Below are 24,040 nucleotides of genomic sequence, written 5' to 3' on the forward strand. Positions count from 1 at the left end.
TCATTCTTTTTGCCCAGGGAGGTTGTGGATGCCCCAACCCTGGGTGTTCAAGACCAGGTTGGAAAAGGCCTTGAGAAACCTGGACTAAGGGAAGGTGTCCCTGCCTGTGGCAGGGGAGGTTGGGACTGGATGATCTTTAAGGTCCATTCCAACCCCTTAAGATCCTATGATTTCATGATTCTATGAGTCTTCTGGCACAGTGACACAATTGACAAGAAGCCCCAGTGATGTTTAGCTGTTCCTCTAATAGTGGCTGTAATGAGGAGAGATAGGAGAGACTAAACACAGTCCTTCGAGTTTTTTTCACTAATTTAGCCAGAATAACACAGGACATGCCTATAAACAGCACAGAAAATGTCAGTGAAAAGTAATGCATTTTTTAAAAAAATAATTTGAATACATACATACTAATGGGGCTTCAAAGTTAGATTTGATGGCAGTATAAGGGAGAGCAGTAATCAGGGATTTTATAATACGAGTTCTGTGCTCAGGACTGGGATGTGAACAATTACCAGAAGTGGCCAACGGTGGCTCGGTGGCTGTGCTGGAGGTCATGGCAGCACACTGCTGACAGTGACAGTCAGGTATCATAACCTTTATTGCCAGTGAGCAGGAAAAAGAGGCAGGAACAGAGCTCAGCTTAATGTTCAGCTCAATTTTTAAATTTTGCTATTTGTGATCATAAATCGTAGCTCTTTTCCATTCCAAACAGCAGTTGTCATCAGAGTGTGGTTGACAGATACATGTTTGGTTTGCAGGGTTGACAGATAGATTGGCTATATCTTGTAGCATCCTTTTTTAGATTAGAATAGCATTTTATATGAAAATAATGAGTTTATAATTACATAACATAAACAGAATAAGGTTGAAGGGTCCATTGGGTTTCATTACTTCAAAGTGCTGCAATGCTTGCACATTATAGACAAAATTTTACCACTAAAAACAATCCACTTGGGACATTAGCAGGCAGGAATACAAAGTAGCTAAATGCTTTTAGACGGAGGTTTCTGTTTGTTTTGTAGGTTTAACTTCCTTGACACCGAAGAGAACTTGGCATCCCTTTTGAAGAGGTGCTTTTAGTACATGACACTTTAATAGAATACCTCAGTGTGTTATTAAATTAACAAAGACAACGCTAAGCTATTAATGTTGGTTCCCTCCTCCCTTCCTCTTCTGTCCTTCTGCCTGAACTTACCCGCTCTGTTGACTTTTATGAAATAAACATCCAGCCTGTCTCACAGTGCAGTTTGACATCCATCACTGGAATAGATCTGGAATAGAAAAAGGACAGATGTTCAGATTGCCAAGTTGTCCATCTTGGGCTGGAGCAGTGAATTGCGTTAGAGTTGCAGTTGTGTAAAAAGAACCTGTAATAAATCCCTGCTCTCTTGTGGGCGAGCGCCAGAGTTGAATCCGTCTTCTGTGTTACGGTGTCCGGGATTACAAATGATCCCGAGGGGCAGAAAGTGGGGATAACATCAACTGCTTTTGTGGGTATCAAAGGTGCTGGTTCTGATAGTATCAGTGCAGCACACTGAACATTTTTAGTTCAAGCCAACCTCGAGAAGCTGTAAATGTTATTTATGTTTGAGAATTATGTTATAGAGTACTAGAAAATTGGAAAACACCCTGGTATGGCTTTCAGAGCTGGAAACTGTGGTCACTTCTTAGTAATGCTTCTCCATTATTATAAAATAGTTATGTTCAAGAGCTCAGCCATGTGTCAGAATCCACTGCGTCTTTGATGTCTGTGAACTCAGCGAGAGCTTTTAGTCTGTGCCAGAAGGTGAATGGCCCAACACTTGTGGGAGATGATGCGTAAAAATAAATAAAAGCACAACACTTTTTTTTTTCCATATGAAACTTCCTTGCCGTAGTAGTTTTCAAAGTGAGCTGCTTTGCAGGTTTGCTCGAGCTATTTTTCCCAAACATGCTCTCAAATAGGGTGACTTTTTTATCTCACATCAAAATAACCACGTTGAGGTGACATAACACACCAGAGAGAGCTGTTTTGGCAGGTTTGGTACAAAAAGGGCTTTTTAAGTAGACAGAGCTGATGTCAAAAGCCATCTCACAATGGCCTGTTATGTAGAGGAAAAATTATTTTCCCTAAACATCTGGATTTTTTCCCGTCTTGTAGATGTGTTTTTTTTTTGTTTTCTTTTTTACATTTATTCTATTTTTTTTTTAATTGATTGTGGATTTGCTTTACTACTTGGAAGTGGAAATTGTGCATTGGCCCCATAAGGGCTTCTGGTGCTCTTCCTCAAGATGTCTCAGCCTTCCACTCGTGCTGGGTTGGTTCTTTAAACATCACATGCTTTTTATTTTAAAGGATGTAGATCTCAAGGTGATGGTTTAATTTCTGAAATGGAGTTTTTGTTAAATGGCCGTATAACTTATTGAAGACTATTATATGAAACTACAAGAGGTGATTTTAACAGGAAGCAGGGAACATTAGGTCATTGGACGTTGGGTTCCCCAGGACCTGGGTGTAAATGGCAGTGCTTGGAGACCTCAGCAAATGCACTCCTGTGTCTCAGGGTTGTGGGTCTGTCGAGGATGGGCCTGTGTTTAAGAGGAAAAATCAATGATTTTTTGAATTAAAAATGAGAAGGTTATAATCTTTGAGTCCAAGATGTGCTTGAAATATCTGAAGTTTATGCAGCTGATTTGTTCATTCATTGCAGTGCTCGGAGCTGTGCCTTTGATAAGCAGATACTTTGAAACCACAAGGTCTGAAACCTTTGAATATTCCTTCCTAGGGTGGACAAGGTTTTTGATTTCAGTAGAGCTGCAGTAAGGATGCAGAACGTAACCCTTTGTTTCCCCTGTATGATACAAGCATCTCTGATCACATTTGTTTAATATTCTTATCATGCAAAGCATTGAATGTTCTTGACTTCCTTTAAAGTCAGGAATGGCAGCATCTGTCTCTAATTAACCCACAGCATTTTCAGAACTCTTGTCAAATTCTGCCTTAAAGGAATGATAGTTTACAATCACTTCTGGATAAAATAATGTTGACTGAGTCTCCTTTGCCATATCTCCTTCACCACTTATTGTCTATAACAAGTCGTGTTCTCCTCTTGCGCCTCGTCTTGGGAGATTTAATTTACATCCGTAATGGCAGCTGCCTGCTGCCTGGGTTGTGTGTCCTGCATACATCCCAGGGTGGGGATGGCAGTGGGACAGTGATGTGGAGTCATTCTCATTCTGAAAAGCACGGGGAAGCCAAAGGATGATCGAGGAACCCTGGCAGCAATTTGGGTAAGTTCATGTGCTGTGCCTCAGGCAAACAGTGATTAATGAAATGGCACCGAACCTGAGCAGCTTCAGAATCTGCTGAGAGAGGCTGTTTATGGCAGATAGATTGTGTATTCGGACACTAATTGTCTGCAGCAACAGCACAGGGAAGTTCCTTATACTTCTGTAATTCTAAGGCATAAATATAGATATGCCAGAAAAGCCAGAATGTGTTCGTTTCTTTGGGGACATGGGGGAAGTGATACCCCTATCCCTCGTTTCCCAGCCCTGCTCTTAGAGTAAATATACCATATAATATCCTAAATATATATATATATATAAAATATAATAGTAAGTATACTATTATAGTATATTTATCTGTATTTCCAGGGTACAGCAAGTCTGACCAGGTAACTCTGGAGTCAAGCAGCAATGGCTTCTTTTCAGAGGCCAAATGGGCTTTGGGGGCTTCTTGGCAAGATTGCTGTGTCACAGTTACTTTCCAAACAACTGCAATAGAAAGAAAATAAATGTTATAAGAACATGGGGAGTTTGACTTATTGCAATTCATTGCTTGTGCCCCTTAAAAGCCAAAGCTGAAAGACCTGGCAATTGAGGGAACTGTGATACAGGATTTATTCTGACTAACTCTGCATCTCTAAGAAGTAGTTCCTAAATTTGTAGCAGCCTGAGCTTTTCCAGAGGCAAAGTGAGCTGATTCAGCAACAAGCTTAATCCTGCATTTAAACTGAAGAGAGAATTTACTTGCAGTTATTGGGGAAATTGGGACAAGCTGTACACTCCATACCTTCTGACGTATCTAATTAAAAAAGGGGAAAAGGGAGATGGCTTGATTTTGAGACAGTAATAACGTTTTGGCTCGTCTGTAAGACCGGCTCTGTGTTTGCCTTTCATCTGCATGCTCTGATCAATATCTGTAAGCCAGAGCAGTTACTCGAGTCTCTGCAGAAATCCCCTCTCATGCCTGATATTTCTGCTTCCAGTCTGGAGATTGAATTCCTCTCAGCACCTTTAATAACTGTATCACAGTGGCTGCATGTGGATATGGGTGGGCTTCTGCCTCTATCCTTAGAGATTTAGGACTTTTCTTTTGTAGGCCACCTTCCCCAGGATTTCTAATTTGCAGCGTTTGCATTTCAGAGTTCTGTTTCGATCCTTATTAATTATATCTCCATTTTTCATATACAGCCACAACTTCCATTTTTGCTATTGGAAACCAAGCTCTATGTGACAACTCTATGTGGGTTTGCAATACTTTTTTTTAAAAAAGAACGTACTGGCCAGGGATTTGGGAAATATTTGCATGTTTTTATAGTCAGGTAGAGAAACACAGAGATGTTTGTGTGTAACTGCAGCCCTGTTTAATGCCATGAGGAAAGTTCTGTACTCCTGTAATCCACCACGTTTGCAGCAATTGTTTAAACTGTTAAAAAATCCTGAGAATTTCTTCTAAACTTTATTTATGTATCATGTGGTCAAACGATGCTGGGCCAATATTGGTTCGGAGGATCAAAATTAGGCTTTAATCATAGAAGTGACAATTGATACTTGCATTAGTTGACAAGAAGCGTGGTGCAATATTCCTTTTTTTTTTCCTTTTTTTGTTGAGGGATTAGATTAATTCATGCAATCATATATAGACTGCATATATATGCATATATATACATATTGCTGCCAGCTGGTGTGAGTAAAGGTGGCAAAAAAAGCCCCAAACGTGAATCACATATTTGCTCGCTCTGTCAGGTGCTAAATTGAGGTACATAATTGAGGAAGAAAACTCTCTTCCATAAGAGAAAAAAAAGGACACTTTTTCTCTTCTATTGGTATTCCAGAAGAAGTTTTTAGTAAGTTTTCATATCACACTTTTGAGTGAGCTTTTCCCTGTAATATTTTATGGGTTAATTCCTTTTCCATAGAAAATTCCCAGTGATGGCTCCTTTATTCATTGGTGAAATGGTTGTTTCAGGAGGCTTTGCAAGAGTGCTTGGACTTTAACTGAAATCAGTCCTTCAGTTGGGAGCAGTGGGTTTTTGTGAGAAAAAGTTTGCAAAGGTGTAATTTTTTTCTAGATGGAGCTTCACTTTCACCAGGTAGAATAACTTGTGCAGTATTACTCAGTCAGCTGGGGATGGAGTTGTTAATTTACCTGGAGATTTCTAATAACTCCAGTCTAGTGTTGTATTTATTAGGGCTAATACGTATTGCAAAATGCTACTGAGAGCTGCAGTACCAGATCTAAATTTGAACTTATCTAATGCAACCTGTTTTCCTTCTGCCTAATTTATGTGTGTGACTTAAAAATATTTTCCCATTTGCCCCCTGTTAACGTTGCATTTTCTTAATTCCAAGTTAAACCAGCCCGGGGGAGTGTTGGGGGGGTGTTTACAGTCGTAATGCTTTGTTTAGATGTTGGTGCTAAAAGTACATTTGAAAGGGAAACAACAGAACAGTGGCACTGACTGTATGAAAGTGAGTAATTTTAAAGAATAAATGCATAAGAAAGCTACTTATCCAAGCCCTTCCAGAAAATGAACTATTCAAATGTCTTTCCCACGGTAAGAATCTTTGAGCAGTATCTTCTCAGCAGCTCAATTGCAAACACCAGAAAGGGAATTGGAATGATTCCACTTAGGAAAGCTAAGAATGGTCTTATCACACGAGATGCTTTCTGTGGAATGCAAATGCTTACCATACATCATTTCAATTTTTCTCATCTGTGAAATGTTTCATTGGAAATAGAAAAAAAAAAACAAACCAAAAAAGTACTCATCCAAATCCTGGGTTTTGAAAACACTTAGGACCAAGCGAGCAGGCTTTGTTGTGGCCGTACCCCATTGCTGCTCAGTAAAATCCAGCTGCCAGGACTGCAGTAAACCCAAAGTTATCACACAAGTAGCTGTAATATCAGCAGTATCTGAGCAGTGGGAAGTTTTACAAGTTTTACAACTGGTAGTTATCTGGGGTGTACATTCCCATTATTGCCCTTTCGCTGCGTGGATTTCGAATTCCTTAATTGATTCATCGTCTCCATAAAGGAAGCAGCTAATGAAGATTTTCTTATCTCGTGGAGCCAGTGCTTTTGCAAAAGAAGGATCCCAATTTGGTCTGTCCTGATGCTTTGAAGTTGTGAGTGGCAGTGGTGCTGCACAGTGACAAACGGGATATCTTAGGTGACTGTGGGGCTTTTTTTCATTACACTTGGAGGCATAAAAGAGGCTGGAACGAAGCAACAAGTTGGAGCTGTTAGTTTAAAAATTGGGGGAAGGAGACAAATTGAATGTGTGGCTTGGTGACAAAATAATAGTTTTTCTGTGTTTTTAATCAAATGGATTTCATATCAGTATACTGCATAATCTAAGAATTAGTTCTCCCTTTCTACATCTACTTCCTGGAAAACCCTGATAACAGAGATATTTTTAGAGCACTGCACTCTCAAATTAGCAGTTTTTTTAGAGTTCTGAAATTACATTTCTGCAATTCATTCAGGTATAAGGAAGATTTTACAGAAACAAACAGTGAAGATACATCACTGAAAGTGCAATATTCTGCCATTATCTAATGCAGGAAAGATAATGATGCCATTATTTTGTCAAAGGTGTGATTAGAAAATCTCTTTTCCATTCTATTTCCTTTTCATTTACAAATATATTTACAGGAATGGTATGTATGTGCTCATAAATGCACATAAATATCTAGTACAATTCTTGTACTTCTTAGGGTAATTCTTAGATCCTTTAAACTTTTATGACTGGTACACACACTGTGCCAGGTAATACATATTTATGAACAGTACGCACACAGTACCAAGTAATATGCAAAATATCCCACAATTATCTACAAGCCTTTAAATATCAAGTGGTAGAAGGCCATGGAATGGGCTAACCTTGGATGCTACAAATACTGCTGTTGGAAAATGTTAAATCATTCATTGCATTGCAAAAACAAAACAGGAACGCCACTCCTGTGACCCCAGACACCAGAGCTGGCCGGGAAATGGAGAGACTTTGCAAATAAGATCGCTCTCAGTGCCGTGTTCAACATCCCTTTCTCAACACAAAAGAATTCCCATTCCTGGCCCCAGAGCACTTGAAACTTGCTCGAACAGCATTTGAGGAAATTCTACGAACCACGGAGCTTGTGCGAGTGGCCTCTTTATATGTGTTTAGTTGCTTTAAGTAGTTAAATAATTCTCCTGAAGAATGATCTGAGTGTGGAATTTGCATTAATATTCAATATATAACGTACTCAGGTGTTCTGGGGGGCTCTGCTGCTCCGATGCTGCTGTTCTTTGCTGATGTTCTTTTCTGTGTGTAGCTACAGGGGAGGTTTATCTGTGCTTACTGGTTTACATAACTCGAAGGGGGAGCATCAGCTGGCTCTCAGTACTTTGAGAGCAAGAAACTGATGGTCAAGAGACTGCAGGCACTGCTTTAGAGCACAATCCTGTGTGGGTCCTCTTGAACCGTAACCACAGAAAACAAGCAAAAACTCTCTTCACATCTCTCCCTCCTTCTCGCATTTTCTAGAGCAGGGAAAGGTAATAATAGTCTGTCTTCCAGCCATGGGGCTCAGTGTGTTCTGCTCTGCTGGCATCTCCCAGGACACGCAGAAACCTCTCCCTGCTTTTCCCGTTCTCCACTCCCTCTGTCCTGATCTGGAGTGTTATGAAGCATGGGATGAAAAGATCTCCTATTTTTATCAGCTGCTCCAGCAAGCATCTAAATTACTTCCTCAGGAAGTAATTCCTGAGGAATTCATCCTACATTTACTTAGGACTTCTCTTGGATGACTGGAGTCATCCAGGCAGAGAACCCTGGGCAGCACAGAGCGAGCAGCAAGCGCTCAGGGCACCCGTGGCTGGATTGCCGTGGAGGCCTGGGGGAACATTGTCAAACAGGAGCGTCCTTGAGGTCCCCTTCCAACCTGGGAGTCTCTGATTCAGTGATTTAGCTCCAGTTTTAAAAAGAGGCTTCATTTAGGTCACATTAATTTTCTTTTTAACTCAATACCCTTTCAAGGCCACATACCATATCCTGAGGATCAGAAGTGCTCCCTGGCTAGCTGGAATGATAGAGCATTCCGTGTTGCTGAGGTAATAAATTGGAAATAAGTAATAATAAAAAAACATGAGAGCATCACGGTGCTTTTGAAAACAAGCAATATTTCATCTTTATTACATATATAACCATCCCTCGTACTTGATGTCGTAGCTTAAATATTTCTTAATCAATTGGACAGGTGATCTTTATCTAGGTTATGTAGAGAACCTACGGAATGATTTTGGAATGGTTAGCAGTTATCCTGGGGAATGACTGCAGAATGTGAGCTTGGGATGCAAAACACCGGGAAATGTCACACCTATTTTTAGGAGGGGGGAAAAAGAAATCTGGAAATTAAATGTCAGTCAGCTCACCTCTCATTCCTGGAAAAGTGCTGTAATAAGCAACCAAAGGAACTAATTGTAACCTCCTAAACAAAAAAGAAAGGTTATTTAACAATTTATACATGTGTGTATATATATATATATGTCAGAAATGGGTTGTGTTGAACTCTTCTGTGGTTGGTAGTGGGCACTGTAGATACGAAGGAGCAGCAGATGTCACGCATCCTAATTCCAGCAGGGCTTTCAATACTGCCTTGTAAGTTGTAAGAATGCCTGGCAGAAGTTATAGGAAAGGGATGGAAAACTGCAAAATTGTACTTTGAGAAGAGTTACCAGCAGCAGTTCAGCCCTGTTTAATTTGCAGCATTCCCATCCTGATCCCATGAGCCAACCAGCACTCCTGGAAGCTGTTTCTGCTGTTTCCATTCACAGTGATTATAGGGTTGCTATTTGAAAAAAAAAAAAAAAAAAAGGTCAAAGTTTGAGTAAAGCCATTAGCAATTTTACGGGGTGGGGGAGGGAGGGGGGAATCAATAAGCTGTTTTAAAAGTCAGTCTTTTCTAATATAAAACCCCAGACACATCAAGCTGTAGTGCTCTCCATTCAGGTAAGGATGGAATGTACACAATGCCATAAATCCATTGCCAGTATTTACTGCACTAAAGCCTCAATGCATTCTAGAAAAGTCTAATAATTTTTTACCTATATCTCTACAAAATGCTGAAAACTAGATATCTGGCCCCTGTTATACTGCATTACATACTAAAACCTGTCTTTCCATGGTTGCTGGGTGCGTGGTTTATAGAAGAGCAGTTAAGTAGGAAATCCTGTGCTTTATGCTCCGTTGGCACTCAGTGAATGCAGGTCCCTGCTACTTCTTAGTGCATAAATTTATCTTTTCTTATTACTTTTGAAGAGTGTTTGAATATATCCAAAGTTTTTTGGACTCCTTAGGGACATATTAGTGCTTTTGATCAGTAATTCTTACAGATGATAATACAGAACAGCCACAGATGACCACTTAGAGGTTACTTTTTCTTTTCTTGAGGTCAAGAGGGTTGATTATTGTTTCAAAACTACTGAAAATTGACTGGCAGTGTCTGTAAACACGCAGTTTCCAAAGCTTTGAGATTTAAATGTACAGAAGACTCACAGAATGTTGTCCCTCTATTTCAACTGCAGGTGCTCAGGAAAAAAAATTGTGTGTAATTTTTTCTTAATAAGTGAAAAATACCTGTGTTTTAAGGACATTAAAGGGCTCTGAGTAAGCATATAATCATTAAATATTCACAGAGTACAAGGTTTAATGTGCACAACATTGAATGCACCAAAGAATAATACCATAATTATAGCTCCTGTAATAATTATGTTTTATTGTGGCTTCCTTACTCTTTTTATCCCACAGTTGGCATAAGCTTTTAAGCAGATGCCTTGGGTTTGCCCTTTGCAGCTTATAGGCAGATCACTGCTGTGTTGATTCTGCAGTCAGTCAGCCACTCAGCAATCTCATTTTTCTTTTACTGTTTTGGCAGAGATGAAAAGCGAAGTTTTTAACCTTCCACTTTCCTGCTACTTATTGGGCTGTTGGAAGCCAACTTTAAAGCTTAAATAGGAGCCCAGGCAGATCTTCACAGCAACACATTTTTCTTCTCCCTGGAGCTCTTGAAGCAACTGACTGAAGAATGAAACCCAGTCAGTGTGAAGACACAAATGAAGGACTGGAGTAAAATATAATTTGAGTGGTGTCTTTTTTAATTAACAGGAGCTCGGATTCTGTAGCACAAACCTCCAAACAGAAACTTGTCTGCAGATATAAAATATATTACAGATTTCTTATTATAGAGTATCTATAGATATATACTGTAGAATGTAGAATATCTCTAGATACATGCTATAAATATAGTCTATAGCATAGTTATAGATACATTATATATATACTTCTATATATATATCTATAGATATGGAGTATTCAGAGAGATATATTTTATATATATATATATATATATATAGACCATGTACCCTGAAATCAGAAGTTTATGTGGACTCGTAGCCAGGCATCAAAGAAAAAGTCATGTAAGAGTGGATATTGGTTCTGGAACTTTCTGCTCTGAGATGATGGGAGCACTGGAATTTGTCATGAAAAGATAATTATCCACAGGACTCATTGCAATGCTGAGCAAAGTAGAACAGCTACAAATGGGATCTGGCATGGTGTGGAGTTTTTTTATAAAGGTTCCTCCTAAGAGACTAAACCTTGTGTGGTATTGTTTGTTCTGCCACATCCAGTTCTGGTTTCTTCCTGCAAAATCTTTTCACAGAGTCACAGAATATGCTGAGTTGGAAGGAACCCACAGGGATCATCGAGAACCTGTGAGACAGATTTTGGAATCCGTGAGGCAAAATGCATCCCACTGAACAGAGGGTTCGGTTTCGGAAGTTCCCAAAGTCTTTGTGGGAATCAGATGCTGGGTTAGGGGAAGAGGCCCCTAAGAGGCCCCTCACTACTGGAAAGGCAATGGAGCAGCTTCTGGTTTCACACTGCCAGGCTGGCCTCTGTCTGCACCAGTTTACCTTGTCAGGTAACTCCAGCTGAACAACAAACATGCATAGTGCTGTATTTGTTGGTACTAAGGTAAATGATTGCAGAAAATACCAGGAATGTGGAATCACAGCTGTGTTTCAGCAAATTTTTTACGTCCTTTTTTTTTTTTTCCCCTTCAAGTAAGTTCTTGGTTGAAAAGAGTCCCAAGGACGTGTTTTAAATCTACATTAAGTGGATGAAATATGGTTTAAAGCAATAAAGCATGGAGATCCAGAGCTTTGGGGGTTGCTCATCCATCTTCACAGGTCATCCTAACATTATCCTCTACATATTGCTGCTGGCTCCCAGAAGTGGGTTCGCTGGCAGTTTGTCTCAGGGTCAGGGTGTGTGGCACAGCCTGAGCTGCACATTTACAGAGCCACTGCTGTGTCACAGGCTGAAGTGTGGGCAGCTGAAAATGGTGATGGGTGGAAGAGCAGGGTTTCAGGCAGCTCAGCAGTAAACCTGCAGCTGCTTTCTGTAGGAAAAAAAAAAAAAAAGAGTGTTTCTTAGGCAAATGCTTCGTATTAATTTCGTTCTTGCTGTAGAGATTACCAGCCAACACTACTTTGATACGTCCTTGAGGGCATCAGGGATGCCACTTCTGAGTGACAGTGGGAAGGCAGAACAAAAGTTCTATTACTGAAGTGCTGGATTTTGCTGGAGAGTTTTTCCCTTCTGTCTCCAGTGCTGTTGGAGTGAGGAGCCTGCAATAAACTGAGACAGTCCCTCTGCTGCTTTAGGAGGGAAAACAAGGAGATGCTGTTAGTGGTGCTGCTTCTGCTCTTATGAGGTAACTCACTCTCCTCAAATACTCCTTTTTCAGCTGCCACTCTGCAGCGAAGAGTAAAGAAAGAGGGAGGAAAAGATACACTTTACATTCACGACCTTTGGGGTGAAGTCATCCAAACTGAGCAGACTGAAATTATCTGTAGAGTGATATTGTTAGGTCTTAAAACTTGATTCCGAAATGATGACAAACTCAACCTTCATGTAGACACTACTGGCTCATTTGAGGCACCAGGGAATGGAATTTAAAGTATCTACTTCAAAAACTCGGGCTATTGAATGAGCTGAAGGAGGAACTTCAGCACTTCAGTTGACAGAGGGATCAATCAAGAGGCAGCTCTGACATGCCTCCCGAGATGAATCTGTGTGTTTTAGTGGGATGTGTGCCCTCTCTCCTGCTCATTCTCATACACAAGCACTCAATTAGACACGAGCCGTGCCATGACTTTCTTTTTGCCAGCAGTCTCTCTGCCTTTGCAGAGTGTGTTGAGCTGAAGTGGATCTTGTATGGATTGAGTAACTCTGAGCCTGCGTGTCTGTGGAATGTAATTCTAAATTTTAGCTTTAAGAAAAGTTGCAGTCCCTGGGTATCTGCTCACCTTGTGTTCTGGGCTGAATTTTAACCACTTGAACAATGTGCTTATTTCTCTCCTTTGCATAAAGATTCTTATCAGGAAATGAAACTTTATCTCTAAGTACTACAAACCTGCAGGAGTTCCTTTATTATTAGTAAGTTAGCAGGACTTGTTGCATAGGGTCATTTTTCTGGTTGTTTGGCATGATTCTTGGTAGGCTGCCATACTACCAAATATGTGTTTTATCTCTCAGTGATTGAGTAAAGAATATAGGGAAGAAAACTAGACATTTCCCTCACCATCCTGCATGACTGTCTTGTTCCATAGCTCCTCTTCTTTAGCTCTGTTTCCAAGATTTCATTCTGAAGTCTGTGCATTGCTATTGTTGCCCTCATGGCTCTGGCTCTCATAAAACACTATTTTGGCCAGGGTTTTATTTTGGTACCGTATTTTCATCTGAGGAGATAAAAGGTTAATTTTCCCATTTCCTTCAGCAAAGTAGCCTGTGGGGTTTATTTGAACACTGTTTCTATTTTCCATCTTCTGAGTTTGGGATTAAAAACTTGGAAGTTAAAAACTCAGACATCCGTCTAATTAAAGGAATTGGCTGTCGGGGCTGTATTTTTCTTTCTCATTAGCATTCTGTTCATTCTGTTTTCTTTCCCTATCTCCCTGTTCCCTACACACTCAGCTTGTAATAAAAGTTGGTTCTTGAATGTAAAGGCGTGTTAATGCACCTGGGAAAAACATGTACAGGAAGGAATTGAATTTGTTTCTATCTAACCTGGGTAAGATAGAATGGAATGTTCCAGTGTTTATCTTTACAGTAATAATCAAAGCATCCCTTCAGTGCTCGTAAAGGATTATTTAAGAAGAAAATTAAGTAAATGTATTTATTTGTTTGGTTTCAACAGGAAAAACAATCTCCTATTTTAAGTTTATACCCCTGCAGCCAAGCGATAAGGGCATTTTAATGTTTTCCTGCATCTATCTTTCCATTTTTATGTGTTGCAGGATTAGGGGACAGCTGATGCTGCCGTGGCGTAAATGTGAGCAAGCAGAGATCCTCATTACAGGGCGAAGTGGATAAAAAGAGTCAGTAACTGAAGGTGATGGAACTGTTGTGTCTACTGTCCATTAACTCAGTAATAGCACCTCTTCTCCAGCTGAGGGGAATCGCAGGGAGCAGCGTTTTGCTGCCTTGCAGGAGCAAATCCCTAAAACCTCTGCAGCGGAAATGTCTGCAAGCGAGGAGATAAACACGTGAAGACAGATTTCAGCCAAGACTTTGAGGGCATCAGAGGTTTTCTCTTCTGGTCTAACTGTTGTGTAGAATTATTGGCATCGGCAAGATGTTAAGCATTCTGTTCACAACCCTGGCAGTGCAGGCACTGCTGGCCCCGCCAGGGTTTGGGAGTTCTTCTGCCACGTAACTCAGCTGAGTCTTCCTTCAGTAAGACAAAAAAGGATCTGCAAAGCATATTGTAGCCATAAAAACCAAAGAAACCAAACTCTGCATCTGCTGGCACTTCGGTGGTTTTATTTCAGTCCAAACAAGGCAGTCCCTGGGATGCAGATTCTCTATTGCTCCTCGTTAGAGGGTGTGGGTGGTGCTTGGAGCTTCAGTACGGGGAGGAAGGCAGGCAGGCGAAGTTCTTTGCCTTCTATTTTACCTCTGGGACTGCTTCTAAAGTAGAAGTTGCTGTCATTCCACCAGGGGACTGTCCAGATTTAGTGCATGAGCTTTGGCCGTCTGACTTCCTGAAGCTTTACAGCCCGGAGTCCTGAATATGTGTCATTGCTCCACTGCAGGGAAATTTGTGTCTTTAGACTCAGAAGTCAAATAAGCAGTAATTCATGCAAACACACCCGGGTATTGATTTCAAGTAATCTAAAAATAAGTGGAGCTGATAGGGTACCAATCTTCTTGGTTTTGGCAGCACCACCCAAGTTGAAAAAGAAGAAATCCGCAGGGTCTGCTGTACTTGAATCATGTGCTGTTTACACTTGAGTTGGCCATTGAAGTGTTCTTGATGAGATCTGGAGAGCAGGGCTGCAACAGGGTTTCGAGTACAACATACAAATGAGATCCCAAAAGAGAGCTCTGCTTAGTAATGTCCAAAGCCAATCTTCCAAGACACTTTATGTTAAAAGCTGGTAGTGTTCACACTGATGGTACATAGATTTTCCTGTGGGTAGTATTACTTTGCCTGGGATTGGGATGATCAAGTGGTCAAGTGCAGATATCACTGCACTGATCTTCTCACTTTCTCACATAAAACTTCTCGTAACTTTGCTTCCTACCTTTTAGAACTCCACAGCTTTGCTACACAACAGCTTTCTGTGTGTTTGGCTCATTAATTAGAAAGAGGTTTTTTCCTTTCTGAAAGATTTTTCCCTTGTATTCTTTTTGGCTAGTAAATAAAAGTAGCTTAATAGATGAAGTGCTATTGATAGAACAATATTTTTCAGTGGTTTACTGTGCTCTGTTTCATGCACTATTGACAGGAAATCATGTTCGGGCAGAAATCATAACAGCAAATGCTGCTGTGATCTTACACAGTTGTTTTTTTGTTTGTTTTTTGTTTTTTTTTTTTTTTTTTTTTTTTTTTTTTTTTTTTTTTTTTTTTTTTTTTTAATACCACAGTTTCCAATGTTTGACTTCATATGTTTGTTCACCATACGGTTGAATGCATCCAACCTGGCTTTGCCTTTATGTCATTGCATGGCCTATTTATAACAGAAAAAGGGAGTCACTGCTTCCTTTTAAATTTCTGTTTAATTTCTGCTTATTTTGGTTTTGTTGTTTTTTTTTTTTAACCAGTGCCTTTTACGTTTCACTGTCACAAACTTGAGATGCTTTGAAATGTTTGCATTAGGGGCGTTAGGAAAAAAAAAATCTGAAGTTACTGACTTGAAATTTTGTTTGCTGTATTATTGACAGTAATAACCAGGATTCTGTGGAGTCTGAGGTCGATGTGTTTGTTACTGAGGGCACCTGTGCTCAGGATGAGGGGAATCTGCTGAAGGAAGTAGTGCAGTTCTGTGAGTTGCTGGAAGACTGGTGTTTGGAAAGCAGTGCTCACCTGCCCAGTGTGTTTAGCTCAGGTGATGGTAAAGCAGTTGAAAAGCAGTTGCTTTGCCTGAACTTGTAACAAAATGCCTGATAGTCAGATGAAATGGAAGGGGAAGTAAAGAGTATTAAGACTGAGCACTTACATAATCCCCTACATCTTTTGAGTGCCAGAGGTATTAACTGTTTAAGCCTCTAGATAAATTTTTTTCTGCATAAAAAGACATATATACATGTATCATGATTTTTTTCTCTCTTGGCAAAGCATAGAGACTGAAAGGCTGAATAACTCCCCCAAGGCTACACAGCACTGGCACAACCTGGCTGTGCCCATCTCCTGGGCCTGCAATAGTCTATGTCTTAATGGGGTGTGAGGAGCAATAACCCCACAAAATCTCTATTTTGATGTAGACAGCAAACCTAAGATACTGTGTAATAACCCTGTGTGATGAATCAGCTGCAGTAACACAAATGCTGGTGTTGGCAAACTGCAGTGCTGTACATAGATAGTGTTTACTGTTGTATCGATCCACGCCACTAAATCTTTAATTATCTTTCATAGTAAAACTTGTCCAAATAAATTGCTCTATTGCTGCCCAGTGCTGCTGCTCTTTGGCAGCAGCAGAGGTTGATGCTGGGGTCACTGGCCACCTTTTACCATATCCATATTCTTTGTTTAAAGATTTGGTACTATTAGAAGAAGTACTAGATCTGAAAACAAACAGGCTGCTAGGCTGGTAGTTCCAAGGTTTAAAATTCCCTGCTCTAAGTGTATAACAAGTTATGGCTGTACAAATTTCCTATCCTTTGAAATCACCCCATTTATTATCTCCTAAAGGGGCTGAGGGGATGGTTTGGTATTGCACTTCTTGCTCGTGGAGCTGGTGTGGTATGTTTGGATATGTATTTTGCTCTTTGTGAAGTGGAGATGTATTTTTCTGGCATTAGAAGAGAACCAAAGCCTTTGGCTCATGTGATAATGAGCAGCAGTTGCAGGTGATGTCCCTTTGAGGTTTTCCACCTGTGTATGGCTGTTTTGTCTTCACTGACACACACCTGCCATGGACTGATGATTACAGACAGGATTGCTGTCACTGCTCTGTGCACTCCCTCTATCAGTTTTAACTACACTCATGTGCATGTGTTTAGCTGCTGAAGGACTTGTTTCAGCTGAGGAAACCGAGTGAATATGTTAGGAAGAGATTTGCGTTGGCCCGTCCAAGATTTGAAATTCAATTTCCAAATGGTGTTGATATTTCAGTGGCTGTGATACGGATTTTTGAGTCCCTGAGATGAGGTGTGTTCATACCTGGCTGTGCCAAATCTTATGCTCAGTTACACCTCTGCGAGAATGGAGATGGTTTCAAATGAGGTATGTGTGAAAGCAGGAATAAAATGGCAGAGATGGTGCTGGGACAGATCCAGGAACATGAATAAGGAGAGTTGGGAGCATTTAAGTGGGTTCAGTTTTGGCATGTCTAAATAGATCTGTTAAATATGCTGTTAAGAGGTTGAAGTTTTCTTTGTCATTGCTGTATGATCAATTATCCCTTCAGGGCATTGCCCTGTGACAGGGCCGTGCTGCTGCTAATTTGTTTTATAGTTGGTGCAGTTCAGTCCTGGCTTATGCACTGCAGAATAAAAACAAATGTATCTCAGGGAAGTAATGGTATGAATGTACAATATTCAACAGGAAGCTCTTCAATACTTGACTGCAAAGTGCTATACCACGTACCATTATGCTGACATGTTTTATCAGAAAAGAAGATATAATTTAATAACACAAGTTTTCCTTTCACAGTAAAGGAAAGGGGAACAAATCAGTGTTTAAAAAAACCTACAGCACCTTGAATAATCAATTCAGGAGAACTATCATAAAGTGAGGCAATATTCATGTCTGTCTCTGAAAATTGAACTATAAAATCCCAAATGATTACAAATAGTCTTTGTGCTCGCTGTCAGTGAAGTCAGCCAGCTGTGTAGATCAACAACCTGTGGTACTTCTTAACTGCAATGTTTTGTTTAAATAACCCATTTATATTAAAAAATTTCCACTATTCTTCTTTCCTGTGGTTGCTAGCAATGTCCATAGCAACAGCCAGTGACGGCACAACTGCAGTTCAGTGTGTTGATTATACAATAAACTGGAGAGGAAAGGAAAATAGATGCTCTGCTTATAAATACCTTGAATGCTGTAAGAGTTTTATAAGAAGAGGAGACTGGAGAAAACGGACTTGTTTTATCCCGAGTCCTTGGTCTCTGTTATTGACTGGGATGGTGTATTTTGTCTTGAAAGTCTGGATTTTTTCTGCTAGTTTGAGAAGTGCTGTTGCTGACGTAGCACATCCAGGCACACCTTGGTGTGGTTCAGCAAGATAACACCCAGGAGCTGGGATTTAAGCACACAGAAGTTCTCGTGTCAGCTGCACTAACTCTTGTTGCTTAAAATGTAATAACAACAAAAAAAAAAACCCAAAACCAAAACAAAGTAAAAAGAACCCAAACCCAACCAACTAAAACAAAACAAATAAAAAAGCAAAACAAAACCCCCAAACAAACAAACAAAAAAACAAAACGAAAGAAACAAGGAGCAAAGTTGTGTGATAATAACTAAGCTTCATTAAGTAAGAATTCAACCTGCCGAAAACCTGGGGAGAGAAAAAGAACATTTTGACAGGAGTTATGCACTTAGGAATATTATTCCTTACTTTGTAGCTGTAATTTCTCACCTCTGGGTTGGCAGCATTGTCTCTCCCTGCAAGCATCTCTCTCATGATCAATTAAATAGTGATTATCTTGGGTTTTGTTCTGTGAGTGTTTTAATCTCTAGGCAAGCAACTGCTTGATATGGGCATGATTTAAACATACATGTGTGTTTAAAGGCATCCTTTCTGGGAGCCTCTGTCTCCAAAGACTGAAAATAAGCTTTCCGAGGGCAAACTGCTAAGATTTTTATAGCAAGATTCAGTATTTGGTGATTCTGCTTAAATCTCAGTTACTTTTTTGTAACAGTCCTGTATGTATATGAAAACACTCGTGGTGACTTTTTTCGGTTTGGAGTATTGTCCTGCATGTCAGGTTTTCTAGATGAGTCTTCAGGTTGGATAGTTGAGAGAGGAATGGTTGTGATACAATTGTCACAGTTTTTTGATTCTTCTTGACCAACCCACACTTTTAAATTCAATAGCCAAAACGGAGTGGAGGCCATGCTGGGTGAGAAACAGGGTTAGTTCTTAGATTTTTGCAATGATTCTGCTGTTTGCACAACCCCTTGTGAGGCTTCCCTGTTGGGCAGTCACTTATTCCTTCTCAAATACAATGTTTTGAGCTTGTTCACTGAACTGCAAACCTGTCTCGTGGAGAGGATTGAACAGGTCTCTTGCATTTGGAATTCTGATTCTGTCTTCCAGAGTGTTTGGGACTTTATCTACAGATTTAGTAAGTGAAATCTATATTCAGTCAACGAACACCAACAAAAATATTAAGTCATGCCAGGCCAAAGACAGACTCTCTGGATTTCTATCTGATGCTGCTTTCCAGTCAGGCAGTGGATCACTGATCATTTGTCAAGTGCAATTTTCCATCTACTTCCATTCCAGCTTTACACAGCACAGATTTTGTGTAATGTGTTCATGAACAAGCATGGGGAATACTATCTACAGCTTTTACTGAACCAAGACCTTGCAAGCCCCAAAACTAGTGCTGGAGAACAGGAAAACAGAGCATAATATAAGGAAATTCTGCTGCTTCTCTTGTTTCCTCCTGAAAATGTATCTGCTGTATATAGCCAGTCAATAGCTGGTTGTCCTTCGTTTCACAACAGTGTTCATCCTCTGCCTGGCCATTAGGACTGTCTTGGTTATTCCTGTGTAACCTTGGGATGCTTTCAGGACTAGAAATCCCAGTGCCTTCCCAGAAGCACATGTTGTGCCCTGGCGTAGCTGGAGAAGATAAAAGAGCAAGAGCAGCGTGAACTGCCTTGATTGCAAACTCAATGCATGAATTCATGTAGTTGTACTTAATATTCAACACCTGTGTAAGTGTAAAGTTTTATTAATAGATGGTTGATTTGCAGTAAAAATATACCTGGAACCTGAGTGATGCTCTGTGAGGCTCCTCCAGTCTCTGGTCCTGGTGTTTTGTTACTGTGAAGGTGCTGCTCTGTAACACATACACTGATGTTTTACTCTGCGACCGAGTCCTGAGAAACACTCCTGGGTGGTTTGTGGAGGACATGTATTGAAATTATTTGGATTAATAATTCCCCTCCCCTCAGCTCTGGGAGGCCCAGGGGTGGTGAGATGCTGGCTGGGGTGAGCCGTGCACACTCTGCTCCGAGTCAGGGCTTCCCTCCACCAGGTGTGTGTTTGGCTGCAGCAGGGCTGTGCTCTCCCAAAAGGGGAAATCCAGGAGGGAAGTCTTGCAGTAATTATTCTGTTATTGCTCCGTAATCTCTCCCTTCTCTGTTCTCACCACTGTTCCTGTGTGTTTGTCTGGGTTGTGGGGATAGATCAGTATTTGCTAAGGAGTGTGGACAAAAGTTTTTAGAAGGGGAGCAGAGGCTCTCCAGTAAAGAAATATCTCGTATAGAGGGATTGATAATCGTATTAGCTGGACGTAATATTGGAAAAGAGGCTTTCTGAAGGTCTTTGTGCTAAAATATTGCATGCTGGCTCACGAGCAGATGGCAGCCTTCTGAGAGAAAGCCTAATCAGGTTACTCTGATTTTCATTTTATATTTTTATAACCCAGTATTATCTGTTTTTCATGTAATCTGGTAGACTAATAACATAACAAATATTTAACTTTGGGGAATTATCCACTTGTAGAGTAGATTTTGGTATTTTCACATACAAAACATTATAAACTGAAATCCACCTATTTTAAGATGCTGAAGGGTTCATTTCCAGCATTTAATAAATGATGCAGTTTTTACTGTGGGGAGAAAAATCATTAATTTAACTCCAAAGCCTTTGTGTTTAAGACCATAATAATGTTATCCCTTTTGGAATATTCTCTTTACTTCTAAAGACCTGATTTATGTTCAGTTGATTTTAACAATTCCCATAAGCTTTAGCTTTGCATCAGGCTTTTGGACAGTTTGGAAGGGAGCAATTAAAAATCCCAGAATGGACAGAATCACAAAATGGTTTGGGTTGGAAGGCACCTTAAAGATCATCCAGTTCCAAACCCCTGTGCGTTGGGACATGATAACACTTGACCTGCTCTTACAACCCCCTCCCACCCTCAGCTGTGTCTGTGCTGGTGGTGCACTGGCTGCTGCTCCCCACGGGCTTTTGCTGAGCTCCAGAGAAACCTTAAAAATTCTTCCATTAAAACGTGCGATTTCAAATGCTCCTTTCCTACGCTTAAGAAATCCCCGAGGATCAGTCTGCTTACTTTGCTTGCTGGTTTGCTCCTGTCTTGAAAGTGTTAGATTGAGTTAAGTTCGATACTGCTTTAAAAAAAAAGCAATATTTATATTTTTCATGAATTCCGTGCCGGGTATGAATTACTGACAGGTCTGCTCTATCTGCCGCAGTCATCTTCCTCAAATATGCTGGTGAACTGAGCAGCCAGGAATCAGATTTTCCTTGGAACATTAGAGTGGTGCTGTCAGAATTTAGAAGTTATATCAGACAATGAAAACAAACAATAAACCCGGGAGAACACGCTAAGCCAATTTTTGGATGCTCTGTGCAGCTGTTGCACAGAAAGTTGCTGCAACCCTGGAAAGGGCCGGGGCAGGAAGCTTCAGATGATTTGGAAACATTGGAATTAATGAGTCCTTAAAATGTGACTAATTGATTTTCCTGATGCACGAGGCTCATGCGTGATCTAAATAAAACTCGCAGACTCCACAGCCTGTGAGGGCCCCTGGCTGGCTCCATACCTGTCTTTAGTTAATGAAATGGAAACATTCCATTTTTCACAGAACTATTAAGATATCAATAACTCATTTTTGGGTTTTTAATTTAACTTTGACTACGTAATTGATGAACCCTAAGAGTTGTCTTCAGTAGTTGCGTTATCTTCTAACTCTTTTTTCTATACAAATTAATATCAAACTTTTTGCAGTGTTTTGAACAAGTAATTTATAATGTTTAGCCCTTCTGCAGTGATTTTTTTTGGTTCAAGGATACTCGTGTTCATTAATCTTTATAATACACAGATTTTTATTGGAGTGCGAGCAAGATGTAACATTTGTGAGTGAAATGTAAGTAAATTTTAATGAAAAAGGCCCACTTCATTTTCAGCAATTTTCTTAATAAATACATTTGCATTTTCTTTTTCCTTGATTATTATACAACGAGTTTAATGGTTTAAGTGTCAAAATTTCCAGTCAATTCAGTGCAGATGGTAACAGCATCCATCTCAGCAGTATCCAAGGATCACCTTTAAAACTTTGGGTGCACTTGTAACAGGCATCAAAACAGTCTGAAATATATTTCAGTGTTTTCCAAGAATCTTTCTAATGCTGCTTTCTTTACTCTTTAGAATTAGAGTAAAAATAAATGTAAATGTAATTGTCTTTTAATATTCAATTATTAGTACTGTGTTGGAATTTTATCTTTATTTGTTCTATCAGGTGTCATATTAATTGTATTTTATATCCTCACTCTGTAAATCTATCGCAGTTTCTTTGATTAATTTTCTAAATCAATTAAACTAGTTGAATAAAATAACTAATTGAATAAAATAAAAGAACATACTGTGATTTATTTATTTTTTAGCAGGTTTTATAATGAAACCTGACAATAAAGATACTGTAAACAGGATCTTTAGATGGTGTGTAGTGACTGATTTGAGAGCTTTATTTTTTATGTGTTGGGCTCTGGAGCACAAGTGCTGAGGAGCTGCTGGGGGGGCTCAGCCTGGAGAAAAGGAGGCTCAGGGGGGACCTTCTTGCTCTCTCTGCAACTCCCTGACAGGAGGGGGGAGCCAGAGGGGGCCAAGCCTTTCTAAATAACAACAGGAGAAGAGGAAAAGACCTTGAGTTTCACCAGGGAAGGTTTAGATGGGATATTGGGAAAAAATTCCTCAGTGAAAGGGTTGTCCAGCCCTGGTGCAGCTGCCCAGGGCAGTGGTGGAGTCACCATCTCTGGAGGGATTTAAAAGCCCTTGTAGATGTGGCACTTGGGGGCAGGGTTCAGTGGTGGCCTTGGCAGTGCTGAGGGAAAAGGTTGGGCTTAATGATCTTAAAGATCTTTTCCAACCTTAGTGGTTCTGTGATTCCACGATAGCTTTCCAGAAGTTCAGGGTTCTTTGGGTTCGCATCAGAAAAACAAAGTGTTATGAATAAAATGCACAGCTTTGAACACAGCTGTGTTCTCACTGTAATTTTTTATGCCTCTCCTACATATAAAAACTAGTATGCTGCACTAGGAACTTGTGATTTCCACTGTTGCTTTAGATGCTTTTTCAAAGCAAAATACTTGTTTATTATTAAGGGTAACCACCCCATGCCAGAACAGGAGGATGAAAATCAGGGGTGTTTATTACTGACTGATTAGTGTACAAATACTTTGATTTAGCACTGACTGTTTTTGAGGCCTGCTGATGTGTGAATTTCCAGTATAATAATTTTATATGTTGTTTCAACCTCATGCTCAATGATACGAGTAATGGCACAGCTGAACTCGCTGTGGCTTCTCATCAAGTATTACAGGTGAAGGTGGGAGTTCCTTCCTCCAAGTCTTGCACTCAGATTTCCAAGCTGTGCCTGTCCCAGGCTGCAATAATGTCGAATCTTTGCTCCACAGGCTTTTCCCTGGAACTTTACATTTTCTTTTATCTCACCTAGGTTTTGAGTTTCCTGTGTCCTGTTCTGCAAAGCCCTTAAATTTTTAAATGTTGTCTCTAGGTTAATCCTTTATCTTTTATAGACAAGAAAAGAGCATCTAATACATGTGAAATACAAAGTAGTGAGGTGGGTAAATCTACCTGTGAGGGAGTTTAGAGACATTTGTTATGTAGTAGCCCTAAGAATATACTTGTGTTATAAAGTGACCTTTATTGTCTCCCTCCAGCTCTCACCAGTTAACTACAGGGCTGTGCTTTCCTAACTGCTTTAGGCTGAATTAAAATTCCTCCTTCCCTCCCTGTCTACACACAGATCATCTCTGTTGTGGCCATTAGGCTCTAACTCGCCGATGTTCTTGGCTGTGATGTTGGGATAATCAGTGATGCCATAAATACAGAAAGTTTACCTCTGGAGGTTCTGCTACCTTTGATTTTTTTTACTTCCCTTTTTTGATGAACTGTGTGTTATTCCTTGAGTGTCTCTCTTTAATACTCTGCCTTTCACTAGTTGAGATTTTCAATAAAACTGCAGCAACTGATGCTGGCCAGGACTGCCATCAGCCCACAAT

The 24,040-nt window shown here is 40.1% G+C and overlaps 1 protein-coding gene across 3 annotated transcripts in view; it reads left to right on the top strand.

The window, feature by feature from the left end:
* The window catches only part of SDK1 (sidekick cell adhesion molecule 1), a 385,943-nt gene that overhangs the window by 156,477 nt on the left and 205,426 nt on the right, over positions 1 to 24,040 (top strand). The gene's annotated exons all lie outside the window — the stretch shown is intronic.

The sequence above is a fragment of the Empidonax traillii genome, unplaced genomic scaffold, assembly GCF_003031625.1.
Source record: "Empidonax traillii isolate 1590-97213 ecotype Southwest subspecies unplaced genomic scaffold, ASM303162v1 scaffold263:size1499331, whole genome shotgun sequence".
Taxonomy (NCBI): Eukaryota; Metazoa; Chordata; class Aves; order Passeriformes; family Tyrannidae; genus Empidonax; species Empidonax traillii.